The sequence below is a fragment of the Podarcis tiliguerta genome (genome assembly GCF_965153285.1).
Source record: "Podarcis tiliguerta genome assembly, chromosome: 8".
In the NCBI taxonomy this organism is placed as follows: domain Eukaryota; kingdom Metazoa; phylum Chordata; class Lepidosauria; order Squamata; family Lacertidae; genus Podarcis; species Podarcis tiliguerta.
In genome coordinates this window covers 604,295-626,764 of record NC_139541.1, presented here as the reverse complement: position 1 = coordinate 626,764, position 22,470 = coordinate 604,295, and positions in this window count along the sequence as shown.

Below are 22,470 nucleotides of genomic sequence, written 5' to 3'. Positions count from 1 at the left end.
TCCCCACCCCCAATTCTTTGCAGCCAAGGACTACTGGGGAATTGGCTCTGGCCCAGCATACTCTTGCCAGACTTAAGCAAGCAACACTTCTTCCTGAGGGGAAAACTGTGTCCCCTCCTGAATCCCAGGCTGGGAAACTGGCCCGCACCACACAGGAGGCAGGAAATCATCTTCAGCACTGAGGTGGAAGAGGAGCCAGGAGCAAAAGCCTTGGTGGGTAATGGATTGCCCTGGTCAAAATTAGGATAACACTTTTACATTCCTGGTCCCTTCCCCCTTTCCTAAGCAGCGGGGAATTCATGGCAGCTTTAAAGGCCAGTGTCCTTTAGAGAAGAAAACACCGAAGACCCACCTACAGTACCTTTGCAACAATGAACATGAAAAACAGAAATGACCACCTAGTTTGAGCAAGTTTTAAGGGGGCGCAGGAGCAAACACACGGACAGGAGGTGCTAATCCCAATGAGTTTCCTCCCACCGTGAAGCTCCTGTTTTATTAATAATTGTTGTGATAATTTATTTTGTTGCAATTATAATTAATTTGTAGTGTTTATGCAGTGCTTTTCTTCTAGAATAAAGGTTCCGGTACTGCGTACCCTTGAGTACCACCAGGAGAAAAAAACACTTGTGTCTAGGGTATCAGACCAGCACCAGGAAGAACAGGGTTCAAATCCCTCCTTGACCATGTGCTACCTTGGGTCATTCGCTGCCTCTCAGCCTAACCTCCCTCACAGGGTTGTTGTGGGGGTTGAATGAGGTGGGAGAGAACCATATGGGCCATCTTGAGCTGCTCTATTGCCTTTTCAGTGCTCATTGAAGACCTTCCTTTAAGAAAGCCGACTTCATAAAACTTAGGGAAGTGCTGGGTGAGATCCCATGGACAGTAATACTAAAAGGAAAGGGAGTTCATGATGGCTGGGAGTTTGTTAAGAGGGAGATAGTAAAAGCACAACTTCAGGCAATACCAATGAGACGGAAACATGGAAGGTGCCTAAAGAAGCCAGGTTGGCTATCTAAAGAACTTTTAACTGAGTTAAGATTAAAAAAGGATGTGTACAAAAAATGGAAAAGGGGGGAAACCATCAAAGAGGAATTCAAACAAATAGCCAGCACGTGTAGACACAAAGTCAGAAAGGCTAAAGCACAGAATGAACTCAGGCTTGCTAGAGAGGTTAAAAGCAACAAAAAAGGCTTTTATGGGTATGTTCGTAGCAAAAGGAAGAACAAAGAAACAGTGGGGTCACTCAGAGGAGAAGATGGTGAAATGCAAACAGGGGACACAGAAAGGGCTGAACTCCTCAATGCCTTCTTTGCCTCAGTCTTCTCTGATAAAGAAAACAATGCCCGACCTGAAGAATTTGGAGCAAATGATTCAGTAGAGAAAACACAGCCCAGAATAACTAAGGAGATAGTACAAGAATACTTGGCTAGTTTAGATGTATTCAAGTCTCCAGGGCCAGATGAACTGCATCCAAGAGTATTAAAAGAACTGGCAGATGTGATCTCAGAACCACTGGCAACCATCTTTGAGAATTCCTGGAGAACAGGCGAAGTCCCAGCAGACTGGAGGAGGGCAAATGTTGTCCCTATTTTCAAAAAGGGGAAAAGAGAGGACCCAAATAATTACCGCCCAGTCAGTCTGACATCAATACCAGGGAAGATTCTGGAGCAGATCATTAGGCAAACAATCTGTGAGCACCTAGAAAGGAATGCTGTGATCACCAATAGTCAGCATGGATTTCTGAAAAATAAGTCATGTCAGACGAACCTGATCTCATTTTTTGACAGAATTACAAGCCTGGTAGATGAAGGGAACGCAGTGGATGTAGCCTACCTTGATTTCAGCAAGGCATTTGACAAGGTGCCCCATGATATTCTTGTAAAGAAGCTGGTAAAATGCGGTCTTGACTATGCTACCACTCAGTGGATTTGTAACTGGCTGACTGACCGGACTCAAAGGGTGCTCATCAATGGTTCCTCTTCATCCTGGAGAAGAGTGACTAGTGGGGTGCCACAGGGTTCTGTCTTGGGCCCGGTCTTATTCAACATCTTTATTGACGACTTGGATGATGGACTCAAGGGCATCCTGATCAAATTTGCAGATGACACCAAACTGGGAGGGGTGGCTAACACCCCAGAGGACAGGATCACACTTCAAAACGACCTTGACAGATTAGAGAACTGGGCCAAAACAAACAAGATGAATTTTAACAGGGAGAAATGTAAAGTATTGCACTTGGGCAAAAAAAATGAGAGGCACAAATACAAGATGGGTGACACCTGGCTTGAGAGCAGTACATGTGAAAAGGATCTAGGAGTCTTGGTTGACCACAAACTTGACATGAGCCAACAGTGTGACGCAGCAGCTAAAAAAGCCAATGCAATTCTGGGCTGCATCATTAGGAGTATAGCATCTAGATCAAGGGAAGTTATAGTGCCACTGTATTCTGCTCTGGTCAGACCTCACCTGGAGTACTGTGTCCAGTTCTGGGCACCACAGTTCAAGAAGGACACTGACAAACTGGAACGGGTCCAGAGGAGGGCAACCAAAATGGTCAAAGGCCTGGAAACGATGCCTTATGAGGAACGGCTAAGGGAGCTGGGCATGTTTAGCCTGGAAAAGAGGAGGTTAAGGGGGGATATGATAGCCATGTTCAAATATATAAAAGGATGTCACATAGAGGAGGGAGAAAGGTTGTTTTCTGCTGCTCCAGAGAAGCGGACACGGAGCAATGGATCCAAACTACAAGAAAGAAGATTCCACCTAAACATTAGGAAGAACTTCCTGACAGTAAGAGCTGTTCGACAGTGGAATTTGCTGCCAAGGAGTGTGGTGGAGTCTCCTTCTTTGGAGGTCTTTAAGCAGAGGCTTGACAACCATATGTCAGGAGTGCTCTGATGGTGTTTCCTGCTTGGCAGGGGGTTGGACTCGATGGCCCTTGTGGTCTCTTCCAACTCTATGATTCTATAATTCTATGATTCTATGATTCCTTTTTCAACAAGCCTTTGCTTTGCTGGAAATTCTTTTTATGTCAGTCTGTCTCTGTATTGGATCCTAAATTGATTTTACACTTGAAATTGTTTTGGTTATTAAACTTCTTATTGTTAAATCACTCTGCAGTGTTTTATAGGAAGTAGTTCATAAATGGAACAAAATAAAATTAATGAAATGAAATAATCACAGCAACAGAGCTCTCTTGAATCCCACCCCCTTGAAATGGGGTTCTTGATCCCCCAAAATGCAGAAAGAGAAGGCAATTTCAACTCCTAACCCTCCTAAATTCTCGCTGAACTTTTCAGGGGTGCTGTGGTGATACAATGGAGGAGGAGGAGAACCATTCAGGTCACATTGAGCTCCTTGAGGGTAAAAAGGGGTGGGGGTGGGGAATAGAAATTTAACAATAAATAATTTCTGGCTGAACTTGTGTTGGAATTGAAGATGGCCCAGGACTACTCTCTACTTTTTTTTCAACCTTAAGCACAATTTCATTTTAATAAGTTTAAATTGGGATGTTATTAGACATGCTTGGAAACATGACATGCTGTATTTAAGTCCATACAAAATGTAGTTTGATGTCTGTGGCTGCTCAGATTCAGATTGCTAAAGGTTCCAGATTCAGGATGAATAAGAAGGGAGACAGTGGGCATCCTTGTTTTGTGCCTCTTTGGATTGGTATAGTATTAGACTCCATATTGTTAATCCTGCATTTTGCTGAGGCTTGGGAGTATATTTGTTTGAGGGTTTGTAGGAAGTTGGGGCCAAATTTCATGTTAGTACTGCTAATAGTTATTTCCACTTTAAGCAATCAAAAGCTTTGAGGATGTCTAGGGACATAATTGTCAGTGGGAGTTTACTTGCCTTGCTGTGTTCAATCAGGTTCAGTAGTTTCCTGATGGGGTCTGTTATATTGCGACCAGTCTGGTCTGGGCCTCTTAACTTGTGTAGGAAGATTTTTAGGCGGTTGGCCAAGATTGCTGTGAATATCTTGTAAGGGTAAAGGGACCCCTGACTGTTAGGTCCAGTCGCAGACGACTCTGGGGTTGTGGCACTCATCTCGCTTTACTGGCCAAGGGAGTCGGCGTATAGCTTCTGGGTCATGTGGCCAGCATGACTAAGCCACTTCTGGCGAAACAGAGCAGTGCACGGAAACGCTGTTTACCTTCCCGCTGGAGTGGTCCCTATTGATCTACTTGCACTTTGACGTGCTTTCGAACTGCTAGGTTGGCAGGAGCAGGGACCAAGCAACTGGAGCTCACCCCGTCACAGGGATTCAAACCACTGACCTTGTGATTGGCAAGCCCTAGGCTCTGCGGTTTAACCCACAGCACCACCTGCATCCCCCCCCCCTTTTTTGTAGTCTTGGTTTATTAATGAGATTGGGCAGTATGATTCTACTTTGAGGCTGTCTTTCAGTGGTTTTGGGATGGAGACTACTGTATTTTGGAGTAGGTCCATGTTTTGGGGATGGGCTCCCCCTTTTATGATATCATTGAATAGGCGGGTCATGTAGGGCATAAGGGGTTCTTTGAATTTTCTATAGAATTCTGCTGCAAAGCCGTCTGGGCCTAGGGCTTTGTGGGGCTTCAGATTTTTGAGGACCATATCTATTTCCTCTGGGATGATAGGACTGTCCATGAATTCCTGTTCCTCATCAGTTAAGGTAGGCATTGTCAGTCCCTCTAGGAATTTTCAGATTTCCTCCTCAGGTGGGTTATGGGAGGTGTATAGGTTGGAGTAAAATTCTGCAAATTCTGAGGTTATTTCTTTGGGGAAGAATGTTATGTTGCCGTCTTTTTTGGTGATTCAGTGTATTCTTGTTTTAAGTGCTTTTTCCCTAAACCCATTTGTCTGGAGTTTTCCCCTCCATACTCATAGAAGCATCATTTTCCCTGATGTAGTTTTGGAGGGTTTTTTGTTAGACTCTCTCTCTAATTTGTTTATTTGTGGTTAGGATGGGGCTGAAGGGCCATGATGGGGTGGTTTGTGTTCTCTCTCCTAATTTAAGGGTAACTTCTACTGGGGCGTGATCTGTGATAGGTTCCTATCTGTAGACTCCTCTGCGGTCAGTTTTCAAGTTGTGCACAAGAGAGAACTGCGGCAAAATGTTGCTAGCCTCACTGGTTAGCAAATGTGTTCCTGCGTAGAGTTTACGGATGTAAAGTTCTTATATACTGTTTTCACAAAGCAGTATCTGTAAGATTATTACAGTAAGCACTGGTGGGGTTTTTTAAAGTCACAATACAATCAAATAGATGACTTCAACTGGTCTTCACCAGGTGTGTCAGGACTTACTAGTGGGTCATGGTCTGATCCAATGTGGTTCACAAGTGGAGCACAACCACCATGCCAATACATAGTGAAATATTAAGAAATAGAAGAAATGGTTACTACTTCTTCTCACTCCCTGCTCCCCAGATGCTTCTGTTGGTATTATTTTGCTGGCTGGCCAGCCGTGCCCTCTCTGAAGATGCTGCCTCCCCTGCCCTTCCCCAGTTCTCTGTGACTTCTCAGTGCATGTAAGACGGCATCATTTTCCATTCTGTCCTGTGTTTGTTGCATGCAGCAGCATAGCCTCAGTTCAAACACAGTTCATCTTCCATGGAAATCTGTGTTATTTGTCTCACTGTCTGCCTTGGCAAAATTACATAACTTGCGTAAATGTATAAATTTCATAAATTACATTATCATTACTTTATTCTACCATCCATTTCAATGCAAGGAAACAATGCAAATGAGGACAGACAACAGCAGCAGCAGCAGCACAACAACAACAACAACAACAACAACAACAACAACAACAGTGAAGACTGATTGTATTCATTGGATTGATTTCCTTTCTGGACATGGGATGAATAAGCAAATATCATCCATTTCTGTTCCCGCTTCCATTTTTATCGGAATTCTCTGACATTCCTACTGCTGAGCATGCTCAGACCTCAGTGAGCTGTTTGTTTTCCACTTTTTGATTCAGTTATAATTTGTAAGTGAAAAGTGCCTTTCCTTCAAGTAACCACAGAAGTCCAAGCAATGGGTGTGGGGAGATTATTATATTTGCCCAGGGACCTGGTGCTCCCTCTTCTCCCGCCAATGAGGTTAACCCTTCATGATCGGCATAATGTGTAGCTCAGTTATAGACCAGAGACGTAGGGACTGTGGCCCCTAAGAGTATCTGGGCCCCTGACCATGTATCTGGATGGAACTCTTTCCAACTTCAGAATCAAGAACTGCATCCTCAGTTGTTGGATCAGCTTGTTCCTCACCAGTCCTTCAGACTGCAGGACTGTGTGCAAACTTGCATGCTGATTTACAAGTTCTTTCGCTTCAGCTTTCCTTCTCTCTGTGTGTGACCCCATCTGCCATGAGTCTCTGCTCACCCTGGTTAGCAATGACGTGTCTGTGTTGTGTCCATTTCAAGATAAGGTGACTGTGTCCCACATGCTTCAGTCTGTCTGGAGCTGAAATCATTAATCACTTTAATTAGAAACATCTTCTAGGAACTGTGTCTTGAAAGGAGAGTTTTTGTGTTCTGCTAGCCAGCAGAATGATGACTTGCTGTGTGCAGGGAGAATCAAAGCTGCTTCTGAAAATGGCAGTTATCCTGTCATACGACCCTCAACACAACTATGTCAGGTAGACTGCTGTCCTTAATCACACATTTCAGACGGCTATGATGAGGACAGCAGCTGAGAGATTAGCTTCTCCCAGGGGAGATTTGTGGCACAGGAGAGATCAGAGTTGGTGACTTGGGTCAACTAGTTGTGGTGTTAATTATGTGAAGGGACTCATTGCGCATATTTTAGTTATGTAAATAAGAGCCATGGACTGTTTTGTTCTCTCTCTGTCTGCTGTGGTCCTGCGCGGGGAGGGGGTGGGACCAGTGTTGTATCTTTCAATTTCACAAAAAAATGTTCTTCCTTTTCAAAAGAGCCTTCAGTTTTTCTGCTTCATTCTCAGGGCACTTTAAAATTTCAGTAGGTGAGTGGGGGGTTGAGCTTGCCTTATAAACATTACAAGGTGACCAAAGGTGGTGTGTGGGGCTGTGAGTGAGTTTGTGTCTTTTTCTCCCCATTAAACATTTCTCTGCAGCCTCCCTGGGCTTCCTGAAAAAGCTCCATGGGAGGGCTACATCATGATGCCTTCTCCTGGGCTTCAAGTGAAGGGTCAGCATCCAGGGAGGCTGCAGAGTTCAGAACACGGGAGGGATGATTTATAGAATGAATTACCGTATTTTTCGCTCTATAAGACGCAACAGACCATAAGACGCACCTAGTTTTTGGAGAAGGAAAACAAGAAAAAAAAATCTGAATCCCAGAAGCCAGAACAGCAAGAGGGATCGCTGCGCAGCGAAAGCAGTGATCCCTCTTGCTGTTCTGGCTTCTGGGATAGCTGCGCAGCCTGCATTCGCTCCATAAGACGCACACACATTTCCCCTTACTTTTTAGGAGGGAAAAAGTGAGTCTTATAGAGCAAAAAATACGGTAATTAAATAAATTAGAAACCCATGGGACAAATCCAGCCCCGCTGAGGGTTACTGTTAATGAGAGAGGACTAAGCGAAATCACAGCCGTTCACCTTTGTTAAGAACAAAACTCCACTGGTTTTGGAAATGGATAAGCAGGTTCAAGGCTTCCTTCTTGTCATGCATGAGGGGCATACAACAACAGACAATGAGTTGGAAACCAGAAATCCTTGATGAAAAAAATTCTGTTGCGCATGGGATCAGCACGGTCAGCCTCTTTGCTCTGTGAGCGACTGGCAGGAGCAGCAGCTGGTACTCCTTGGCAGGCCTGGCAGAGTCCCATCAGTGCTGGAGCCACAGCTGCAGCAGGTCTGGGAGGAGGTAGGCGGAGAGCAGGCTGAGGTGCCAAGCACAGCCCTTCCCCAGCCGCCTCTCCTTGGCTGAGTAGTGTGAAGGCAGGTGCAGGTGGGTCCTGGGCAAGGAGGTGGCTCTCCTCTCTGCGCTCCTGCTGTGGGGTACACACCTTGCCCAAGGACACATGCTGTGAGGGAAGCCCTAAGAAAAGTCCAGGCTCCAGCCAGCAGGAGTTCTGCCCAGGGGTGGGCATCCCTTTGCCGGCTGTGAGGAGAAGGAAGCGCCACCACAGCCCTGAAGGCCCAACCTGGGCACAGCTTGCCTTCCCATGGCTCCAGAAGGAGATAGCCACGTGGCTGAGGTGAAGGAGCCTGTCATGGGAGTCCTGTTTATCACAAAGTCCTTATTTTCTGTTACCTGTCCTTTGTAAACAGCTGCTCCTATTTTGCACCCATTTGTGTCTTTAATCAAGTAATCAATCAATTAGCTGTATTTCTGTGCCACACAGCAATGTTCAGTAGACATGTTATTTTAGCATGCCATTTCCTTGTGTGAGTTGAATAATTTTTATTGTGTTAGTCCTTAGACGATAACAGCACAATTTTTAGTTCTGAAACAACTGAATTTATTTCTATTTTGATAAATTCTATGTCAATTTTTATAATCATTTGATTTTAGTGGTATTTTTATATTGTTTTATGTGACTGACTTAGAGGTTTGTGATTATTAAGCAGCATACATATCTTGTCAGATAAAATAAAATACATAAAAATATAGTAAATACACTCTTGATCAAGGCTGGCACCCATCCTGCCCCCCCCCCCAATTCTTTTTCAGGTGCAGCACTCTGAGAAACACCCAGTGCTTGTGGTCCATCTTGTGCTCCTTTTCATACTCCACAATATTTCTGATGTGACATAACTACAGTGGTACCTTGGTTTACGAACTTAATCCATTCTGGAAGTCTGTTCTTAAACCAAAGCATTCTTAAACCAAGGTGTGCTTTCCAGAAGTGGAACATGTTCTGCTTCCAAGGCAAAGTTCACAAACCAAAACACCTACTTCTGGGTTTGCAGTGTTCTTAATCCAAGTTGTTCATAGACTAAGCTGTTCTTAAACCAAGGTACAGTGGTACCTTAAGAATGGAAAGAAATCTTGCACTTCAAAGAACAATTTTAAAACCAAATTGTGGTTTTTCATTATTGTAGCACAAAGATGTACCGTATTGGCCGAAATATAAGCCACACCCACAAATATGCTGCACCTTTAAAATTCAAGGAGGAAAAAAAAAACAATACCCAAATATAAGCTGCTCCCTTAAAATTCTGCAGGCACTCACTCCCTTTCTGTTTCAGTATGTCTGTTTCAGCAGCAATATCATAAAAGCCCATGTTTTTAAGGTCATGAATTTAAGTCGCACTTTAACTTTTCACGGTCGGAATTTGGAAAAAAAAGTGTGGCTTATATTTGGGGCAATGCAGTATATTGGGGAATATTGCATGCAAGAATACTGCTGCGTTTTCACAAGGACTTTACAAACTGATGCAGACATGTGGAGAAGTTAAGACTTGAAGAATAAGAGGGCAACTGGAATGGACATCCCCACATCCCTGTGAGGTGTTGTGGGAGGCTGAAAGGGTGTTAGATTCACTGTCTGGAGTGATGCTGCTGCCCTGGGCTTCACCAGGGCGCACTCTGCCCATGACCCCTTCAAACATAGTTTTCAAGACCCTTGATATAGAAATGGGGAAAGGGGCTGCCTCTTCGGCAAGCAGCACTGGGACTCTGAAGGAGAGGCTCAGGTGCTGCAGGTGTTTCCAGAAGTTCTGCAAGTCACAAGAAAAAATCCCGATGCTTTAAAAAATAATCATAATTAACCGCTGCCATACTAATATTGGCCACCTGATGGAAACCTCTGCACATAAACCAATTTCTCTGTGGAAACTGTGCATCAGGGTCACACACAATAAATAGTATTTATTATGTCCGGAATAATGTACCATTATTTATACTGATGGCTTTGTTAATGTTTCCAGGGAGTGCAAAGCAAAAAAACACTTGCGTAGGGAAAGCAAACCTGCAGGGAGAGGGAGTTTCTGCTCCCCGCCCCCCCCCCGCCAGGTAGAGTCAATTTTGTAAGCACATCCTTTGTGAACAGGGCCAGGTGGCGCTGGGTGGCACTGGCAGTGGCACTATTGAGAAGCTTTTGGTGCTGAGGCTTGCAAAATGCCCTGCTTTGTGCTTGTCAGAACTTCTGAGTGGTCAGCAGGTACTCGAATGACCTTCTTTTCTATTTCATTTTCACACACACACAAGCAAAACTCTTGGTTGTCTTTGTCTGAGTCAATGGCTTTCAATAAATCAAAAGGCTCCATGTTCCACCCTGCCTAGCTCCTCAAGTTCCCAAAGATGGCCTTTTCTCCCCACAAGAAATGCCAGTCACTCTGCTCCCGCTCACTCTATAGGCTGTCAGGGAAGGGAGAGCAGAAGGGAAGACAGGGGCTTCTCCTGGCCTTTCCGAAAGAGGGTATGCCAGTGAGCCAGGCAGTTCAAGGCCCCCCTTAAAGCACTGTGATACCACTTTAAGAAGTCCTGCTTCCCTCAAAGAATTCTGGACAATGAGGTTTGTTAAGAGTGCTCAGAGTTTTTGGAGGTTCATCATCATCATCGTATTTTTTTAATTTGTACCACTCTCATCTGACTGGGTTGCCCCAGAATATACAAAAACATAATAAAACATTAAACATTAAAAACTTTGCTTTACAAGGTGGCCTTCAGGTGTCTTCTAAAGGTTGTGTGGTTGTTTATCTCCTTGACATCTGATGGGAGGGTGTTCCACAGGGTGGGTGCTACTGCCGAGAAGGCCCTCTGCCTGGTTCCCTGTAGCTTTACTTCTTGCAGTGAGGGGACCAGTAGAAGTTCCTTGGAAGAGGAACTCAGTGTCCAGGCTGGATGATGGGGGAGGAGATGCTCCTTCAGGTCTACTGGGCCAAGGCTGTTTAGGGCTTTAAAGTTCAGCACCAACACTTTGAATTGTGCTTAGAAACATACTGGGAGTTAGTGTAGATCCTTTAGGACCAGTGTTATATGGTTCCAGTGGCTGCTCCCAGTCACCAGCCTAGCTGCCACATTCTGGATTAGCTGTAGTTTCTGAGTCACCTTCAAAGGTAGCCCCGTGTAGAGTGCACTGCAGAAGTCCAAGCGGGAGATAACTAGAGACTCTGACTCTGGTGAGACAGTCCTCAGGCTGGTAGGGTCTCAGCCTGCGTACCAGATGGTACTGGTAGACAGCTGCCCTGCCCTTCAGGAACACAGTTAACCAATTCAGGTCCAGGGAATCTTCCTCATGGAGTTACAGTTCCCAGTCTGATTTAACCATCAGCCCCTCTTCCCCAGGGAACTGTGGAAATCATAGTTTTGTGGGGAAAAGAACCCTCATTCATGCACAAGTCAGCAGGGCAGCCAGGCAGGGTGGCATTGCTCATCTGGCTTCCCAGGGTTGAGGGCTGCTGCCAGTTAGCAAGAATTTATTGGCTCTGCCTCTCATGACCCCTGGCTCCCTGCTCTTCACCCTGCCAGCCCAAATGGGCACCAGTCACAGCTGCCATCCATCCATTTTTCATTAATTGAAAATAGTTGGGATGGGGGAAACATTGGAATTATATTTCTGGACACAGCATGGGCCTCAGAGTGTCCTGTGGTGAATTTGGGATGCCTCCTGAGCCAGCCATCAGACCAACTCAGGGAATGTGCAAGGGCACTGCATACGGGTGCAACGGCTGCGTCAGATGTCAATGGCGCAGATGCCATTTTGATGCAATTAGCAGTCTGCCTCTTTCTGGAGCATGGAGTCTCCTGTATTTGTTTCTCTAATTGCTCCCTGCTTTTTTGACGTTGCTGTGTTTGCTTTTTTCGAGATGAAAAGGTAAAACTCAGTCCCCAGAACATTCTGAAATTGATAATCTCCAGCGCTGTAAGGAAACAGAAATGAGACGCCTCTCTCTGATTCATAATTTGTCAATTAATCACCTCATTAGGAAGGAACACCAAGAATAAATTGGAGTGGCTTGGGCAGAGTTTAAAATTCAGGCTGGCATTGCAACTTATGGGAAAAAAACCACTCATTTTAGACAGCTTTTAATACTATCTTTCTCCCCCACCCTCCAACACCTGAAATACAGTTTGATCTTAATTTTAGTGGATGGAACAGATGGATACTTTAGGTAGATATTAATTTGTAATGGATGGTGGTAGTTTAATTTGTATGTGGATGGTGAATTTTTTGCTTTTAATGTAAATAGTTATGAAGTGTAAAAACAGAAGCATAGTAAGGAGGGGTGCAGTGGGGTGCAGCTCTGGAACTTTTTTCTTAAGCAGGCTTTCATGATTCCCCAATATTTGTGACACAGCAGAAGTCTGCAGATGAGGACAATAATCAAGAAAAGAATGGCTATGTCTTTCCTTTGCTTGGTTGGTGTTTTTCTGCTTCTAACTAGGAGTTTAAACCCTAAACACTTCTTTGCAAGATTGATTGCATTTCTACTTAAAAGTTTAGTGTTGCATTTCAGCTAGCTGAAGATGTCTTGCTGAAGCTTAGTGGGTTGTGTCCAAGTAAGTTCTACTCCAAGTAGACCCATTCAGTGGTGGTTGACACCCACTGGGCAGAGGGTAAGGAGCCCAACCATTGGTGGAGCCAGAGCCAGTGGGAAGCAGAGCCAGCTTCTCCCCCCCCCCCCCGCCCCACCTCTGCCCCTGCCCTCCTCCTCCTTCTGGCTGAGTTGCATCAGGCCAGCACCTGAGACTGAGAAGGAGGAGGCAGGTAGGCAGGCAGGCAGGCAGGCCCCCCCCCCCGGCAAGTAAGATGGCAGGGAGGCGAGGCGAGGGCTGGCTGAGGACAGACATAAGTTGGCAAGCAGTGCTTCATTCGCCCTGATGGATGCATAGAAATGTATGAGCCAAAAGTGAGCCCTGTCCAAAGGATCTACTCTGAGTAGGACTAGCACTGGATTCAGCCCAATGTGTTTTGCAAGTGGAATCTGTACTGGCAGCACCACTGAGTTGAATGGTCATGGCTGCAGGGACTGTCAGATTGAGCTCCTGCATTTCAGCATTTGCCACTACACAACTGTGTGAAACTAAATCAGTCAGTCAGTCAATCAATCAATCAATCAATCAATCAATCAATCAATGGAAATGGCTAAGGCTTAAGGTTCATCCAGACTTCCTTTTGTGCCACATTTCTAGGCACAGGGCTGTGCTTTAAACTGTCATGTCCGAGCACTTACTTTTTGCCCCAGTGCTGACCCCCAAAAACCCACTTTGCTGCCAAATCAGAGCAAATGGCAATCCAGTGCAAACCTGAACTGCCATTTGTTCTGATTCAGCACTGATTGAAGTGGGGGTGTTTGGGGTGTGTGTGTGTAGATGCCCGGGCAAAAAAGGGGGGAAAGGTGCTCAGACCCAGCTCATGAGGTTTAAAAGCTAACAATGCAAATGCTTTTATGCTACATAATTATTATTTTTGCTTGGGAATCTTGAATATACCCAAATGTGTACATTACTTTAAATTAATGATGTGCATAAACATTATTTGCCTCGCCCTCCTCTTGGTTTGTTGTTTTTGTTTTACTATTTTCTGTCAATCAATGAGAAAAGTGTCATGTACTGAAGTTCTCACCCTGGGCCAGCAGGGGGATACTGTAGATAGTTATGCAAATAAGGGATCGAAAGTGATGTTCAGTGATTGGATAGTTTTAGAAAATTACAGTTACGTTGTACTGGAGCTCTATATAAGCAGGCTGGCTGAACCCTTCAGTTCAGTTCTGTTCTGACCTGTGAATAAACAAGAGCTGTTTGGAGAATCGCTGTGTCGTCTGATATGTTCACCCACAACTTAACACTGGCAACGTGGATGGGATCAATGGACATCGAGCACAGCCAGATGCGGCCACTCTCTGAGCTCACCTGAGCTGAATCACTGAGCGAAGTCACGGAGCAGAACCAATTCAGAGCTGACCGTTCTGGCTAGAGCACGGTGTTCCATCTATCACCCTTCATGCCAGCATTGGAACCATGGCTTCACTCGTGCCTCTACCGCCGTTTACCCCAGCCTCTGAATCATGGGACTCCAACCTTGCTCGGTTCGACTGCTATCTCCAAGCCAACAAGCTAACAGAAGTATCACAGGAGTGGAAGCGGGGCTTATTCCTCAGCCTCTGTGGGCCTGAGGTGTTTGAAACGGCCCGAGCATTGGTTGCACCTGTAGCAGTCCAGGCAGCACCGTGGGATACGATTAAAGAGAAGCTCCGCAACCACTACGTGCCAAAGCCGTCCAAGATTGCTGCCTGCCATGCGATCTACCACCAGAACCAGGCAGAGGGGGAGTCAATCAACAACTACACCACCGCCCTCCAACAGGCTGCAATGCACTGTGAGTTCTGAGACTTAGACGATGCCCTGATGGATTGAATTGTCTGCAGGGTCCGGGACATCCGTCTGCAACGGCATCTCCTCACCAAGCCAGACCTCAAGCTGCAGAAAGCCATTGAGGAGGCCGTGGCCTCGGAAGCTGCTGAACGCTCCACCCAGAAGATCCACAAGGTCAGCAGCCCGTGTCTTGCTAGGAAGCCAGTTCCAGTGCATCATGAAGAGGCCAGCAGTGATGAGGCATCCTCCAGTGAAGACGATGACGTGCACCAGACAAAGCAGGAGCGCAGGAAGTCCAAGAGCCAATCGGAATGTGCCGGCTGCGGAGGCAACCATTCCAGTGCCAAGTGTCGATTCAGAGATGCCATCTGTAGGAAGTGTGCCAGAAGGGGCCACATCGCTAAGGTCTGCCGATCGGCTCCGTCCGACACCCCCCCTTCACTGACTTGCAAGTGCAAGTCTTCACTCCAGTCCGCCAAGGAAAGCTGTTTCGCTCTCACCAACTGCCACTGCCCGTCTGGAACCACGATTGGCCAAACCGACTCGCCTACGCGATGCAAGCTGAACGTCACGGTGCTCATTGAAGGAGCTCCATGTGACATGGAGCTTGACACCGGGTCTGCCCTGTCCATTGTGTCTTGGAGCACCATCAAAAGACTGGTACCCAGAGTGTCTAAAAGGCAACTTGACTCTCACCACGTACACCTGAGAGACTACCAGGGAAACGACATTCCCGTGGTAGGCGTTGGCCGATTCCAGATCGCCTTCAAGGATTTTTCAGGCCTGCTCCGACTGGTGGTGGTCGAAGGTCAGCGGCCAAGCCTCCTAGGGCTAGACTGGTTTGATGCCCACGGCCTAAAAGTCGCCGGCATCAACTGCATCTCTAACGCAGAGACTGAGGGTCTGGTCAAAGACTTTGCCGAGGTTTTTGACGGCACTTTGGGGCAATGTACAGGTACACCCATCTCCTTTAACCTTGATCCACATGTCGCCCCCATGAAGCTAAAGCCACGCTGGGTTCCCTTTGTTCTCAAGGCTAAGGTGGATGAACAACTGGACAAGCTGATCGCCCAAGGAGTTTTGGAGCCGGTTGACCACGCCAAGTGGGAAACCCCCATCATTACGCCTGTCAAGCCGGACGGGTCAGTGAGAATCTGTGCCGACTACAAGTCCACGATCAACAAGGCACTTCAGCAGCACGCTTATCCAGTTCCTGTTGTCCAACACCTGCTGCATTCCCTGGGTGAGGGTAAGGTCTTTGCTAAGCTGAACCTTGCCCAAGCCTATCAACAACTGCCCATCGATGATGCCACCACTGAAGCCCAGATGATCGTCACCCACCGAGGGGCATTCCGTTGCCCTTGTTTGCAGTTCAGGGTGAGTGTGGCTCCTGGCATCTTCCAAAGCCTTATGGAGCGTCTCCTGCAAGGGCTTCCAGGCGTGGTACCATATTTTGATGACGTCTTGGTATCCGCAGACTCACACCAGCAGCTGTTTGAGCACCTCCACGTTGTGCTGACCAGGTTCCAGGAGGCCGGGCTCAAGGTAAAGAGGGAGAAGTGCCAGACCGCCATTCCACGGGTGGAGTTCCTGGCCTATCTTATTGACGCCTCCGGCCTTCACCCGACCACATCCAAGATCCGCGCTATCCAGCAGGCCCCCATCCCAAAGAACCAGATGGAGTTGCAGGCGTTCCTGGGACTGCTGAACTTTTATAACATGTTCTTGCCCCACAAAGCCACGATGGCTGAGCTTCTTCACCAACTCCTCAGCACGAAGACGCCTTGGTCCTGGGGTCATCGGGAGACGGCGGCCTTCAACGCAGTCAAGGCTCTCCTTTCATCGGACAGTACAGTACAGCGAAGCCAGGCTGCTGGTCCTTTGCCTGCGACGCCTCACCTTTTGACATTGGCACTGTCGCCGTTTTCCAGACGGAAGAGAAGCACCACTCGCCTACTTTCCAGGACGCTATCTCCAACGGAATGGAATTACAGCCAGCTCCACAAGGAGGCACTGGCACTTGTGGCTGGAGTGAAGAGGTTCCAAGAATACCTCTACAGCAGGACTTTCGACCTCATCACTGACCACAAGCTGCTCCTGGGCCTCCTCGGCGGTGATCGACCAATTCCACCGGTCCTCTCACCGCGCATGCTGCGATGGACTCTTTTCCTGGCTGCCTACCACTACCGGCTCGTCCATCGCCCAGGGAAATCGATGGGCCATGCCGACACCCTCAGCCGTTGCCCTCTTCCACCGTTTGTGGAAGACCCAGCTCCTGCTTCATCGCTCCTCCTGATTGAGGATCTTCCGGCAGCACCTGTATCGGCTGCCACGGTGGCCTCCGCATCTGCCCAGGATCGCATCATCAGCCGTGTGCTCAACTGCGTGTGGAGGGGGTGGCCACAAGGGCCTTTTGCATCAGAGTTCCAGCCGTTCGCAACCAGACAACATGAACTCTTGGCTCATTGCGCCTATCTGCTGCGGGGAGACCACGTCGTGATTCCCCAAAGACTCCATCAACGCGTCCTTGAGGCTCTGCACATTGGCCACCCGGGAATCGTCAAAATGAAGGCGTTGGCTCAGTGTTACGTCTGGTGGCCTAACATGGACGATGCCATCACTGCCTGGGTTTCCGCCTGTCAAGCGTGCCAAGAATCTAGGCCTGCACGACCGGCAGCTAAGGGACACACCTGAGAGACGCCCAAGACACCCTGGCCGGACCTTTACGGTAGTGGTGGACGCCTATTCCAAATGGCTGGAGGTGGCCCTGATGCCCTCCACCACTACTGAGGCAGTCATCCGGGTGCTGCGAGGCCTCTTTGTGACGCATGGGTATCCTGATGTCCTTGTCTCCGACAACAGACAACAGTTCACGTCAGGCACTTTTGAGTGGTACCTTTTGGGACTGGGCATCCGCCATGCCCTAATGGCACCATTTCACCCATCCAGCAACGGGCAAGCGGAGAGAATGGATCGCTCAGCAAAAGAGGCACTGGCATGCCTGGGCCAGGGAGACTGGCATGAGCGGGTCGCCGAATACTTGTTTGTGCAACACATCCCCCCCCATGCGGCCACAGGGCGGAGTCCTGCCAAACTGCTTATGGGCCGCCACCTCAGGTCCCCGCCCGACTGGCTGCACCCGGACTTTACCGTGGCCAAACCCCCAGGCTGTTCCAACACACCACGATCATTTGTTCCAGGAAACCAGGTCTTTGCCCGGAACTTTGTAGGGAACATTCCTTGGGTTCCAGCCACAGTAGTGGGAGTCACTGGATCTCACTCGTACCAGGTGGCACTTGAAGACGGACGATTGTGGCGCTGGCTTAGGCGCAGGGTTGGGGACTTGGACACTACCGTGGTGTCCCCAACTGCGCTTGTGGCTCCAGAACAGACACTTACAGATGGTGAGGCTCCATCTACACCTCTCTCGCAAACTGCCAGCGTGGAGCCGAACAAAGCCACTTCAGAGGGTCTGCCAGACTTACCACAGACTCAGAACACAGCCATGCCTGACATTCCGCCAACTCCACTTGCGGAGGTTCCACCCACAGCAGCGGATCCAGGGGACTTGGTTTCAATGCCACCTAGGGTTGCGCCACAGCCTCAGCAAGAATTGGGTGGCCCCCCGGACCTGGCTACTGGTCCCTGGCGGTCTGGCAGAGTTTCCAAGCGCCCAACTTATTTAAAGGACTATGTTGTTGGACATGTAACACTGCTGGTCTAATGGAAGTATGTGAAATGTAACCGATATGCTTTTGTGCCTAATTAAACCATTACGTGTAGTGCTGTATATAAGGAAACTATTACGATTGTAACTAACGCCTTATCTTGGTGGGGAGGGGTGTTATGTACTGAAGTTCTCACCCTGGGCCAGCAGGGGGATACTGTAGTTAGTTTTGACTCAGGTCCACATATGCAAATAAGGGATTAAAAGTGACTTTCAGTTATTGGGTAGTTACAGAAAGTGGTTACTGTTGTGTTGTAGTGGAGCTCTATATAAGCAGGCTGGCTGAACACTTCAGTTCAGTTCTGTTTTGGCCTGTGAATAAACAAGAGCTGTTTGAAGAATCGCTGTGTCGTCTGATATGTTCACCCACAACTTAACAAAAAGAAATTGCATTTCAAAATTACCAAAAAGGAGATAAAATGTTGGTGAAGTTGTCATTGGTGATGGGATGCAGGGTTTGAGACGCCTTTACTTTACTTTCGCAGCAGCTGAGGGATGTTTGTGAATGTTCTTGCTAGGAGTCTTGCAAACCTGAACAGGAGACACTGGGGGGCCCATTGTAATGTTTTTAAAATGATTCTAGAAAATTAGCCCTTTTCAAGGGCTGATACAAAGTTGATGGTTAGGCAGGTTTTCCTTGATACCTGAAGCCCTATATTTTAACGTCTCAGTCGTTGTTGTTCTTATACACTTGTTTCCAAAACATTATACTTGCAAAATCCCTTCCTTCTAATATGGGCCACATCATCACGACAGCTTGCAAGCAACAAGAAATGGCACCTAATTTTGGCTTTTAAGCATGAAAATGTCTTTGAAATCTGGTTTTGAAACCCAGTGTGGAACTCGGGGTGGGGTGGGGGGTGGGGTGGAGAACAAAACAAAACACTTGAAGACATGTCCTGGAAAAAAGAAATGCATATTTTTGTTGGGGGATAACTCCGAGGGAAGGTGGAGGGCTGTCTCACGCACTCCTCCTTTACTGACTGCTGTTGCAAGGGGCACTATAAATACACAGAGCGATCTATAAAGATGAGAGAACCTTGGCAACCAAAGAGGCACTTTGTTCCCACCCACCCTGCCTGCTTATTCACTGAACAGGAATTGAGGACAGGGAATTTATTTTGATTGCTAGAAACACAGGAAGCTGCCTTTACATTGAGTCAGGCCAAGGCTTTGTCTAACTCAGTGTTGTCTTATCTCCCCACTTCCGTATCTCTTCTACTTTCCGTGGGCCAGGTTTGACAAGCCCCATGGTTCAGGTGATCCTCAGGGTTTGCAAATCACAGCTACTCAGCAGTGCTGGCAAACTCCTCCTCAGATCCAGCCATTCCTTTACTTCCTCACTCCTGTTATCATATGTGATGGGCAGGTGGGCATGGCTTGACTAGAACAACCTTGCGGGCCACATCACCAGGACTTATGGGCTTAATCAGGCCCATGGGCTGGTGACTTTCTCAATGCTCGTTATCTGATCCCTTTTTGTGGGGGATGTCATGGATTTAACCTGGCACCTTCTGCATGGGAAGAAGAGGCAGTGCCCCTGAGCTATGCCTTCTCTGACCATGCTGCAATAGTGGCTGCTCTATTGGAACTTGTGGGACAGAAGGTAGGGAGGCCAACAGTTGATGGAGCCAGCACCAGCAGCAGGTATCAAGATGATAAGGTATCTGGAAACCAAGCCCTATGAGGGACAGCTGAGGGAGTTGGGGATAATAATAATAATAATAATAATAATAATAATAATAATAATACATTATTTATACCCTGCCCATCTGGCTGGGTTTCCCCAGCCCCTCTGGGCAGCTCCCAACAGAATATTAAAAACACGATAAAACATCAGACATCAAAAACTTCCCTAAACAGGGCTGCCTTCAGATGTTTTCTAAAAGTCAGATAATTGTTTATTTCCTTGACATCTGATGGGAGGGCGTTCCACAGGGTGGGTGCCACTACCAAGAAGGCCCTCTGACTGGTTCCTGGCAACTTCGCTTCTTGCAGGGAGGGAACCGCCAGAAGGCCCTCGGAGCTGGACCTCAGTGTCCGGGCTTAAAGATGGGGGTGAAGACGCTTCTTCAGGTATACTAGGCCAAGGCTGTTTAGGGCTTTAAAAGTCAGCACCAACACTTTGAATTGTGCTCAGAAACATACTGGGAGCCAATGCAGGTCTCTCAGGACCAGTGTTATGTGGTCCCGGCGGCCACTCCCAGCCACCAGCCTAGCTGCCGCATTCTGGATTAATTGCAGTTTCTGAGTCACCCTCAAAGGTAGCCCCACGTAGAGTGCATTGCAGTAGTCAAAGTCCAAGTAGTCTAGATAACCAGAGCATGAACCACTCTGGCGAGACAGTCTGCAGGCAGGGAGGGTCTTAGCCTGCGTACCAGATGGAGCTGGTAGACAGCTGCCCTGGACACAGAATTGACCTGCACCTCCATGGACAGATGTGAGTCCAAAATGACTCCCAGGCTGCACACCTGGTCTGTCAGGGGCACAGTTACCTCATTCAGGACCAGGGAGTCCCCCACATCTGCCCGCCCCCTGTCCCCACAAAACAGCACTTCTGTCCTGTCAGGATTCAACCTCAATCTGTTAGCCGCCATCCATCTCCAAGTGCCTCCAACTACCTGAAGGGCTGTCCCACAGAAAATGTTGCAATCTTATGTTCCTGCTGTTACAAGCCTCTCTTGAATTCCTATACCAATAATATAGGAACTTTCACCACTGTAACTAAACCAAGTTTTACTGCCTATGCAACTTTTTCTGAATGCTGTATGAAAAAGCACATGAATCTGACCTTTGGAAAGTTTTTTAACTTACCAAATGTATGGTCTTTCCCTATGCTAGAAGAAGAGGGAACTCACAATGGCATATTTTAAAGATCTAACAGCATTATTTCAACACTTTACTTTGCTGCATATTTTGTAATTTTAAAGCTTTTCTGGGGTTCTCTCACCAAAGAACAGTTGCCCCAAACCTGGATCTTGCCATCCTTTTCATATCCATTTTTTCCTTGCCAGCAACACAGACTACCTCAGAAGGTGGTGGACCTTCCTTCATTGCAGGTTTGTCAACAGAAGTTGGTTGGCTATCTGTTAGGAATTATTTAGCTGTGATTCTTGCATCATGGGGGTTGAACTAGATGACCCCTGGAGTCTCTTCCAAACCTACAATTGGATGATGGTCATAGGTCATTTCATATGAGGAGAGGCAAACGTGTTTTTTTCTGGAACAAGTATCATGGAAATTAGTGTTATATGTGCTGTATCCCACAATATTTCTGGAAGTGGATTTTATATGGTGAGAAAGTTTAGATATAATGCTGAAATTAATAGAAAGGGAAATGTCATGAAAACAGAATAAACTGCTGTTTGAATGCAGCCTGAGACTACGGAAGAAGAAACTGACAGGGAGGGACCATCCCTTCAGGGCCATTCCTGAAGCTGAGGGCAGCCTCTCCACTACTTCCTTTAGGTTGGCTTAGGAAAAGGAACCCAGAAAATAGATATGTTTGTGTGGGCCTCATCTCCAGGTGCACCTGAGGCCAATTTTCAGTTGACCCAGAGGGGTATGTGGAACTGCACATCCTGATATCTGAGTCTCCATTTATTGTGCCCTATTGCCCTATCCTTGGCCCCTTAGACTGCCGTGTGCCCTCTCAGGGAGACTGCAAAGTCCTCCTCCCTGAAATAATATAACAATCACAGCCTGAGAGAAAATAGCCTTCAAAAATTCTCCAAGTTTTTTGCAGGTGGTGAAATTAAAGGGAGGCATTAATATATTGTTCTTCCAGGGAGAGGGTAAATGAAGAGAGACAAAATTCTTCCAACAGTTTGTGAAGGTGCATGACAAATTTTTGGCCTCGCCAGATTCTCATGGAGGCTTCATTTCCAGAAGCTCAATGACAAAGACTGATGTGCTCTCAGGAGACAGGACAGAGTGGGCATGAGAAAATGCAGTGAGACGGTCTCTGCACCATAATTGCACATAGATGGGAAGAAGCAGCTGGTAGACAAGCCTGACATCCCCTCAGCACTGCAACCAATTATGCAGCTGTCATCTGCTTTGGGCAAACCATTTGTTGTCTGTGTCACAGGATGCTCCAGCCTTTGTCAACCTGATGCCCTCCAGATGCTTGGAATTGCAAACCCCAACAGCCCCTGCCTGGGAGTTTGTCCTATTATTAAGAAACGTTGGTCCAATATTAGTCTGATATTAGAAATCCAATTTAAATAACCATTAGGATACAGTAGGAGTCTTGGGGCACCTTAAAGAATATTAAATGGATGATGGCAGACTTTGGCAACCTGGTGCCCTCTAGATGTTCATGCACTACAATTCTCATCAGCCTAAGGAGAATTTAATAGTAATGCTCACTGTTATACCAGTAATTAATATAATGACTTAATAAGGCAAATGATGGCTTGACTTGGAACATCTTCTGAGGCCCTTCTTTGTGTGCCTCCTCCTCAAGAGGCCCGGAGGATGGCAACATGAGAATGGGCCTTCT